The 10,569-nt window shown below is 44.8% G+C and overlaps 1 pseudogene; it reads right to left on the bottom strand.

The window, feature by feature from the left end:
* Gm11662 (predicted gene 11662) lies at positions 8,561-10,208 on the bottom strand (annotated as a pseudogene).

Here is a 10,569-nt window from a genome sequence, read left to right on the forward strand (position 1 = left end):
CTGGCCTGAGACTACCCCATGTTGTTAGATCTGTTTTTGCTGGGTGCAAAGAGTGTCACTGCTTCCTTCCAAAGGGACAACTGTATAGTAAAAGCAAGCTTCCGGATGTAACAGGATGGTGCCTGCTGTGGGAGCTGGAGCTGGCTTCTGAGTCCAGAGCTTTGCTATTTTCAAAATGAGCAGGTTACTACTTTCTAAGGCTTTATTATTATTATTATTATTATTATTATTATTATTATTATTTTAAATTGGGGGTTATTTAGGATCTTTTGCAAACAAAGTAGAACACGTCGTCAATATAGTCCAGGTTTTGCCTGTAGGGATCACGAGTAAAATCTCAGTGACAAATGACTTGCAGGGCCGTTTACATGCCAAACTTCTACTTAAAATGGCTAGTGGTAAATTATAGTATCACCTAGAAAGTTTTGTTTTTGTTTTTGTTTTTTGTTTTTTAAATGCAGTTGAGAGGCTGGAGAGATAGCTCGGTACTCAAGAGTGCTTTCTGCTCTTTCAGAGGTGTGGAGTTCAGTTCCCAGCTACCTTCAACTCCAGGTCTAGGGAATCCATTCAGGCTCCCGAGGGAACCTGCATACATACGTATATACACACAGACACAGTCAGATAGAAACACACACACGCACACATACACATACACCCTCACAAAGAAATGAAAACTGACAAGTCTCAGAACCACAACCATATGTCCTGAGAACTGTCGAGTAGTCCTGCTGCTGTAGGTGTGTGTGGGTACACAAATCTGGGGAGTGCAAGTGAGACACTTCCCAAGGCCTCTTAATACAGTCCCGAGACACGGGAAACCAAAGGTAGAAGAGGCTGCTGCCAGGGAGAAGGACATACCTTTTCACAGGAAACCTTGAAGAAAAAGTATACACTAAAATAATGTTTGGAACATAGCACGGTAAATACATAAGCGGCAACAGAGCTATTGTCAAGTATTCTGTACTGTACACAACCGATGTGTTGTACTTTGGCAGCAACACATTTACATATGAATAACAAGCATTTTTGATAGCTATGATAACACCTAGTGATATGAAAATTCAGCTCTCTTACAATCTCATGAGACCACTGTCATGTATACAAAATGTTGTCATGTATCATGTAAGGATTGAATAATAAATGCAGAGACCCACAGCCATACATTTTACACACACACACATACACACACACACACACACACACACACACACACACACACTAAATAGGTTCCTTGAACACTCAGCTGGCACATTTAAGTGGTTAGGTATCACCATCAAATCTCCCCTCCCCCGTCCAGAGCTCAGGGACCCCATGGAAGAGAAGGCTGACAGAGTGTAGGAGCCAGAGGGGATGGAGGACACTGAGGAGACAAGACCCTCTAAATCAGTATGAACTAAACTCCTATGAAGTCTCAGAGACAGAAGCAGCGTGGATGGGGCTGTATGGGTCCACACCAGACGCTCTGCATGTATATCACAGCATTCAGGTTAGTGTTCTATGGGACTTCTGAGTGTGTGAATAACTGCGCCTCTGATTCTTGTGCCTTCTCTTGGGCTCTTTTCCTTCAGTTGGTTTGTCTTGTCCAACTTTGACATGGTAATTTTTTTATTATATTTTATTTTGTTGTATTTTATTATCTCATAGAAGCCTGTTCTTTTCTAACAAGAGACAGAAAGGGAGTGGATTGGGATGGAAGGGGAGGTGGGGAGGGACTGGGAGGAGTAGAAGGAGGGGAAACCATAATCAGGATTTATTATGTTAGAAACGAGTCTATTTTTAATGAAGGGGAGGGGGTAAAGAAGGAAATCTGAGGGCAGAGCCCAGCAATCTGTGTTTTAATGCCCCCTCCCAATGGTTTTGCTGACTGCTTGTTTGAGAGTAGCTAACTTTAGAATGCTTGATGATAGCTATGTTGTTGGTGTATCCATGTCCTCTTGAGGTAGATGTTTTTTTTTTTTGTTTTGTTTTTGTTTTTTTTTTTTTAAGTTTATTTATTTATTATATGTAAGTACATTGTAGCTGTCTTCAGACACTCCAGAAGAGGGAGTCAGATCTTGTTACGGATGGTTGTGAGCCACCATGTGGTTGCTGGGATTTGAACTCTGGACCTTCGGAAGAGCAGTCGGGTGCTCTTACCCACTGAGCCATCTCACCAGCCCCAGAGGTAGATGTTTTATTATTAATTAACTCAGTTACTACACTGTAGACATTTATTGGACAGATTCAGAAAACCAGATATTAACTCAGGAAAAATCTCTTTAAACCTCTCTTTTAAAAAATTGTGTGTGTGTGTGCATGTGCGTGCGCGTGCACATCACAGTACGTATCTGAGGTTAGAAGATACCTTGGTGGGAGTTGGGTCTCTCCTTTCATCAAATGGGTCCTGAGGATTGAATTCAGGGTTTGGTGGCAAGTGCATTTATTCACTGCGCAGTCTTGCCAGCCTTGAACATCTACTTTTGATCTATTTTCATCTTGGAATTCTTTAGTTTCTTCATATCAAGTGTTCCTTAAAAAACAAACATGAAAAACAAAACAAAAACTAAAAGAAGCAAATATGTATGGATCCCTGAAAAATCACCAGTATACGGCTAATTGAGTATAATAACTCTTTTCTTTGCCTCATCATTTCCTTCTATAATGAACATTTGGGGATGGGGATGGAGAAAAGGCTCAGTGGTTAGGAATATGTAATTGTTCTTTAGAAGACACGAGTTCAGTTCCCAGTACCCACATAAGGCCTCTCACAACTGCCCGCGACTAACTTCTGAGGATCTCATGCCATCTTCTGGAGTCTGTGAGCACCTGCACTCAAGTGCACAACCCTTCCTCCCTGGGCAGAATTAACACCCCCCCCCCCCGCACTACCCCCCCCCCCCCAAAAGAAAACAAGAAAGGCTTGCCAGAATGTGAAGAATGTGACAATACATGAGGCTAATCCCAGCACTTGTGAGATGGAAGCAGACAGATGTCCGTAAGTTCCAGGATAGCAGGGGTACACAGTGAGACACTGTCTCCAAAAAAAAAAAAAAAAAAAAAAATCTTAAAACATTTGGGGCTGGAGCGATGGCTCAGTGGTTATGAGCACTCACTGCTCTTCCAAAGGACGTTTCCAGCATGAAATGTGGTGACTCACAACTGTTTATAACTCTAGCTCCAGGGGATCTGATGCTCTCTTTTGGCCGTCTAAGGCATCAGACATGAATGCAAGGTACAGACATACATGCAGGCAAAACACCCAAACACAAATTTAAAAAGCCATTTCTTTTTTAAATTTTGGCAACACAATATTCAGCATCATAAAGAGACTTGAGTGGATGTAGATGACCTATTGAAAGCTGAAATCTGTGGGATTCGTCTACAGCTGAGTCATCTGAAACGTGTTCCATCTTGTCTGGGATCTTATGAGAGTCTCCTTGTTTTATTTACATTTAGACATTTGGTAACTAAATGTCTGGGGATGGAATGTTTATGCTAGCTTATTGTTTCTGGGATGAACACTTGAGAAAAATACCTACTTGAGGAAAGAGTTATTTAGGTCACAGTTTTGTGCTTTCAGTCTGGGGCTGGTGTGGGTCTATTTGCTTTTCTGTAAGGTGGAAACATGGTATGGGAGGGGCATGGGAGAAAGTGTTCTTACTCCTTGGTAGATAGAAAAAGAGGAAGGGCTGGGGAAGAGATGCCATTCAAAGGCAGACCTCCAGTGACCAGCTTCCTCCAGCTAGGCCCTCTCTCCTGGTTCCCACCACCCCAATGCCATCAAGTTATCAGTCTATCAGTGAATTAATCTATTGACTAGATCCAGAGCCTTTTATGATTTAAGCCTCCTTAAAACTCCTCTGATTATTGCAATTGGGATGAATCTTTGATAGATAAGGTGTGTGTGTGTGTTTATTTTGTATCCAAACCCTTATATTCTGCCCTCATAAGCTTATGCCCATATACTAATGAAAAATTCATTTAAGTCTGTTTTTAAGGATCCACACACTATCAGCGGTTTTTATTGTCCAGGTCCAAAGTCAACTCTGAAGAGGTTCTAAGCTGGGACCTCTGGGAAAGAAACCAACAAATGGGGTACGTGGTTGCTTTAGGAAACAGTGGGGACCAGTGTCATGGTTCAGCCAGTGAAGTGCTTCACGGTAAACCTGGTGGCCTGAGTTCAATCTGGGAGCTGAACAGAGGTGCAAGGAGAGAACCAACTCCACGGAGCTGTCCTCTGACCTCCACATGCACGGTGGCATATGTCTGTCTACATGTCACATGCACACACACAAAAATAAAAAAAATAATAAAAATTTAAATAGGGTATTTGGAGCGTAGAGTGAGACAAAAGCGTAACTGACCCCCAACACTGCAAACAGTCCCGTAGTTCTATGTCCCACATCTGGGAGTTTGCCTTGTGAGCTGTGATGTGCTAGGTAGCCCTGTCCCCGTGGCCTTGCCTGCCTGGCTCCTCTGGTAGGCTGGGCCTGCTTACTGCCTGCTTCAGTCTCCAACCCGCAGAGGCAAGAATGACACGGACACCAAGATGGGTTCACACAGCTTCCTCAGCTTCCTCTTTATACTCGGGGCAAGGGCTATATTTATACAGTAGCGGCAACTGACCTCATCTCACTCCACACCACCTCATCCAATCAGAATCACACATGCTCCAGGCACGCGCTCAGGTCGGTCACAGATAGGCTGACAGATCCGGATCACGAGGAATAATCTAACTTGGCAGGCAGTTTACGCATGCAGTTTCACTGCGCATGTTTGGGCAAGGCAGTAAACATGTGGGTTTCTCTGGGCCTGGCAATGGGCCAGGGCGCCATCTTGGCCCATGTGGCCACACCCACTTCCCCCGCAACTGCCTACAGCTTTCTTCAGAAAAGCCTATGCTTTTGGCGGCTTCTTCTTCTCTCTTCTTCTTCTTCTTCCTTCTTCTTCTTCTTCTTCTTCTTCTTCTTCTTCTTCTTCTTCTTCTTCTTCTTCTTCTTCTTCTTCTTCTTCTTCTTCTTCTTCTTCTTCTTCTTCTTCTTCTTCCTCTTCCTCTTCCTCTTCCTCTTCCTCTTCCTCCTTCCCTCCCTCTCTCTCTCTCTCTCCCTCTCTTTCGCTCTCTCTCGCTGTCCCCCCCTCCCTTCCCTCCCCCTCTCTCTGTCTCTCTCCTCCTCTCTCTCTCTTTAAATAAAGCGTATGCATTACTCTCTCCAGAGGATGTTCACAGTGGTTCTGATGCTGCCATACATCTCCTGACCTCCTTGGACCTTCCCTTGAAATCTGACGGAAGCCTTCTTGACTTCCTGATGTTTGCACTCTACATACCCCAAAATCCAGCACAAAATGGAGAATGCCAGTGCTTCTGAGTGTGCAGGATGGCTGAGTATGGAGAAACTTCCCTACAAAGTCCTGTGCAACAGAGTAATTTGGGTCTCTCTTCTCAAAGTCTTTTAAATAAGTTTATATCTTGTGGATACTTTGATCCTTCTTAGAAGGGGGAACAAAATACCCATGGAAGGAATTACAGAGACAAAGTTCAGAGCAGAGACTGAAGGAAGGATCATCCAGAGACTGTCCCACCTGGTGGTCCATCCCATAAACAACTACCAAATCCAGACACTAGTGCTGATGCCAACAAGATTTTGCTGACAGGAGCCTGATACAGCTGTATCCTGAGAGGCTCTGCCAGTGCCTGGCAAATATAGAAGTGGATGCTCACAGTCATCCATTGGACGGAGCATAAGGTCCCCAATGAAGGAGCTAGAGAAAGTACCCAAGGAGCTGAAGGGGTTTGCAGCCCCATAAGAGGATCAACAATATGAACTAACCAATAACCCCAGAGCTCCCTGGGACTAAACCACCAGTCAAAGAAAACACATGGAGGGACTCATGTCTCTAACTACATATGTAGCAGAGGATGGCCTAGTCAGTCATCAATGGGAGGAGAGGCCCTTGGTCCTCTAAAGGTTCTATGCCCCAGTATAGGGGAATGCCAGGGCCAGGAAGCAGGAGTGGGTGGGTTGGGGAGCAGGGGGAGGGAGGAGGGGATTTTTGGAGGGAAAACTAGGAAAGAGGATAACATTTGAAATGTAAATAAATAAAATATCTAATAAAAAAGTTTATATCTCTGCCCTACTCTTGCTTCACAAAACTTGGTTCAGAGGAGCCGGTGATATCTATGGCTCCATCTGTGTGTTTTACTGCCTTGAAATGTCCTCCATGTGATAAACAATTTATCACCTTTAGACTTGGTCTTAGATTGGGATGGGTAATACGTGAGCATCATTTTTGTGTCTGTGTGTGCATGTCAGGATGTAGCATGCAGTCCTATTCACAACAAAGCCTTCATTTTTATATGAAACTTGGTGAGTGTGATCAGATCTTTATCATCCAGATCTCGAGGTGATTGGTATGTGAAGCATTATCTAGAGGAAGAGAACAAATAGAATGAATATATATCACAAAGGAGATTTATTAGGCTGGCACACACAGTACATGCTGGGTATGGATGCCTCAGCAGCACTATTGAAACCCGGTGCTGAGGGCCTGGAGTGACACTGGTCTTCAGCCCACACTGGAAGGCTGAAGAGGCTGGGTTCTCATGTCAGTGAGGGACAGACAGGCAGCAGCAGCAGCAGCTGCAAGCCAGTGGATGCACTAACCAGCAAGGGTTAGTGAGCAAACGGATACAGCTCTCTCTCCTAAGACCTCATATCTGGGCAACCAAGGAAATGCTGCTCACTCTAGGGGCAGCTTCCCCCTTGTTAATCCTTCTAGGAAGCAGGCTTATAGACCCACCCAAAAGCATATTGAATTCAGAGCCAGACAAATTAACAACAAAAATGAAGCATCCCAGCAAACAGGGGAAAGACCCACTTTGAAAGAAATTGAGGGGAAGAAGAGGAGGGAGAGGAGGAGGAGGAGGAGGAGGAGGAGGGGGAGGGGGAGGAGGAGGAGGAAGAGGCAGTTAGCCAGTGAACACATGCTCTGTTCTTGATCCAGCATGTGTTCAGCCACATGGTTTGTCTGTCTGTCTGTCTTTCTTTCTTTCTTTCTTTCTTTCTTTCTTTCTTTCTTTCTTTCTTTCTTTTCTTTTCTTTTGAGAGTTTCATGTAGCCCACTCTGGCCTTGAACTCACTATGTAACCTAGGATGGCCTTGCACTTCTGATCCTTCAGCCTTCAACTGGAGTGCTGGGATTTGAACCCAGGGTTCTTGTAGATTGTAAGAAAACCCTATAAATGGAGCTACATCCTTGGCTTCTCTGAAAAGAACTTTAAGGAAAAAGTTCCACAATTAACTGTTTTACAAAATGTATTTAGCTGGGCTTTCTGGTGACTAATACATACTTGGCAAAATTTGGAGGGGTCAGTGACCCATGTGTAAATGTCACTTTGGTGGCCAGTGGAAGTTACTAGTTAAGAAACGGGAAAAATGTTGGTGGGTGTGGGCTGGACTTAGTTTTTTCTGATAATTGTAATCATTATCGAGGCAGACTGCTAATGCAGCCCAGCACATTTCTCCTTAATCTTCTTACAGCCGGATGTGCCATGCCCATCTAGATCATGAGATGCAAATGAAGGAGGTCCACGACTTCCAGTGGCATCACTTAAGGAGAGATGATGCATGGTCTTCCATCCCTTCCTTTTCTGTAGGAATCAGAAGCAAAGCAGCCACGATGGACCAGGAAGTGACCTAGGGGACTGTGTCCAATTGCCTACTCATACAGAACAAGTTATGTCACAATTTAGCAACTCAAAAATACTGCCCAGCCTCTGGAGTCAGGAATTCGGAATGGCTTTCATTTAGAGGTTTAGGCTCAGAGTCTCATGAGATTGAATCCGAAGTACTGGCCATGACTCCAGTCAACTGAAGGCTCCTAAGAACTGTGAGACCATTTTTTTTTCCAAGAGGGCATTCTCACAGGGCTGTTGGCAGGAGACATGGAGTCCGTGCTGGCTGGACTGCCTGAGTGTTGGCTTTTCTCAGAGTAAGTAACAGAGTATAGGGAAGAAGTCCCATGATTTTTATGAGTTAGTTTTATGATGTCACATTGTAAGCTGTGTTCTAGTCATGTATGTAGCTCACTGAACCAACCAATGTTCTACTGAGGATGGTTCAATCGCCACCTTTTGAGCAGGTTCCATTTTTTATAGGCAGAGCTGTGGCCCCTATTTCCCCCAAAGATATCCACATCCTAAAAGTGGAACCTTGGACTATGCTACCATACATGAAATAAAGGGCTTCAATATAATTAAGGATCTTGAGCTCAGATTATCCTGGATTATCTGGTGGGTACTATATACTTAGAAGAGTCCTTTTGGGACCCACGAGTCAGAGTAGGGTAACAACATTGGCTGCAAGCAAGTGATTGATGGCAGAGTGATTTGGCCATAAGTTAGTCAATGTGGCCATAGCACTTAGAGCCTGGAGCCACTGATTTTATCCCTGTAAAGGATAAAGACAGGGTTTCTCTGTATTGCCCTGGCTGTCCTGGAACTCACTCTGTAGACCAGGCTGGCCTCGAACTTAGAAATCTGCCTGCCTCTGCCTCCCAAGTGCTGGGATTAAAGGCATGCACCACCACTGTCCGGCTACTGGAAACATTTTATTGATGAGACCCCACCAGCTGCGCAGAGTGATCCTGGCATCAAGCACCTTCCTCCTTGGCATCCTATGCCATCTTTCTTGAGTGATTCCATAAATGCTTTCTTCTCCTCCATGGTCTGGAAACGACCATGGCCAAACTTAGAGGTGGTGTCAGTGAACTTCAGATCAGTCTTCTCCAGAGCCTATGTTTGGTCTGGACCGGAAAGGACTTCTGAAGAATAAGCACTTACTTCTTGGTCCCCACCACATGGCCTTTGAGCATGATGAAGTCATTGGTCATCTTCTCATAATGGCCAAAGCCACCCAGTGGGTCAATGCTCTTGTCAGACAGGTCATAGTCAGTAAATGCATTGTTCTTGATGAGTTGACCATCCTTGATGAGGTAGCCTTGACCAATCTTGTAAATCTTCTTGTTAATCTCTGTTCAGTGATGGTAGCCTTTCTTCTCAGTTCTTATAGAGCCATAGCATGTAACAGTCACACACATGCATAGACATCATGTAAAAATGATGATAAGAAGAAGACAAGAGGGCAAGTGTCAGTGATTTTTATGTCAGGGATGGATATCCATCTGTGCACTCCCTACACCATCCCTGGGAGGAGTGAAGAGCACTCCACAGAGCTGAAGCTCCATGAAGCAAACATCTCAAGAGCAGAGCTTAGAAAGAAGGCTACCTCTGCTCCCCTGACCGACTGCTCTGGGGTTTTTTGTTTGTTTGTTTGTTTGTTTTCCTGGGGGGGGGGTGGGTGTTTTGTTTTGTTTTTTTCAGCTCTGGTTTTCCTCACTTGCTCTGCCCCTTTGCCTGAATACAAGGCTACAAGGGCAGGGTGCCAGGCTTCAATACAGGCAACTTTGCGCAGACCTCAATGGGTCTTTTGGGGCAATTTCTTTGTATGCCAACCACTAGTCACCCCTTTGTACCCTTTTGTCACGTCGAAGACATCAATCATCTCATCCTTCCCCAACACCTGGTTCACAGGAACCTGCTGCTCCAGCCTCTCTCGGGCCCAGTCTAGTTTTTTCAGCCACAGTGCCTCCATTCACCTGGATCTCCATCAAGTGTGCCTTCTTCTAGTGCAGAGGAAGCAGACACATCTGAGTGTGGGCAATTATGGGGATGACCCGGCAGTACTTCTTCATGCTGCTGAAGTCCTTCTCCAGCTGCTTCTTGCCTGTGTCATATTCTGCCATTTCCTACAGTACTTGGTGAAAGCCTTCTTCTTAGATGTGTGCCAGTTCTTATAGAACCGACTTTTACACTCATCACAGATAGGCTTAGCAAATACAGTCTTGAAGGTCTGGAGGCTTTGTGGGGTTTCAACATATCCTACAATGCCCACAGCCACCATGGGTGGGGTTTCCCCAATGGTCACAGCCTCCACGACTTCTTTCTTGTTCACCTTAGATCCTGGGGGTTCCAGACGATGTGGGTCATGTACCTTGTACCTTGTACCTCAGAAAGGCTGTGAGGTGAAAAGGCTTGGAAGGGTCATCTTGACTCTTGACTTCCCCACGGTGCCAGCTGCTGTGCTTTCGAGGCAAGAAGCCCAAGGACCCAGGCCTGGGAACTGAGAATTTCCTGTGAGACATCTTACCACCACATGCCGCCGACAGAGAGCCTTTTTGGATGTTTGACCTCTAGATAATAAATTTGCATTGTTTAAATCACTAAATTTGTGGGAATTTTTTTTTAACAATAGTATTTGTGGATATAGTCTAAAACTACCACTGTCTAGCCTCTGGCCACGAATTATTTTTAGCCTTCCCACACGTAAAATAAATTCACCCTCTCACAGCCCATTATAGAACCAATTTGTGTCCTCTAAATAGGCACAGGAGCAGAAGATTGTGTTTCTTGGGTACAATTTTGTATCTACAGCTCCTCAGGTACAAAACCCTCCTCCAACTGAATGCAAGTCAAGGCTGGCTAGCTAGCGAGTCCCGGGCTTCTGCCTCTGTTTCCCAAGCACAGAGGCACGT

This window comes from Mus musculus, chromosome 11 (assembly GCF_000001635.26).
Source record: "Mus musculus strain C57BL/6J chromosome 11, GRCm38.p6 C57BL/6J".
Lineage (NCBI taxonomy): Eukaryota > Metazoa > Chordata > Mammalia > Rodentia > Muridae > Mus > Mus musculus.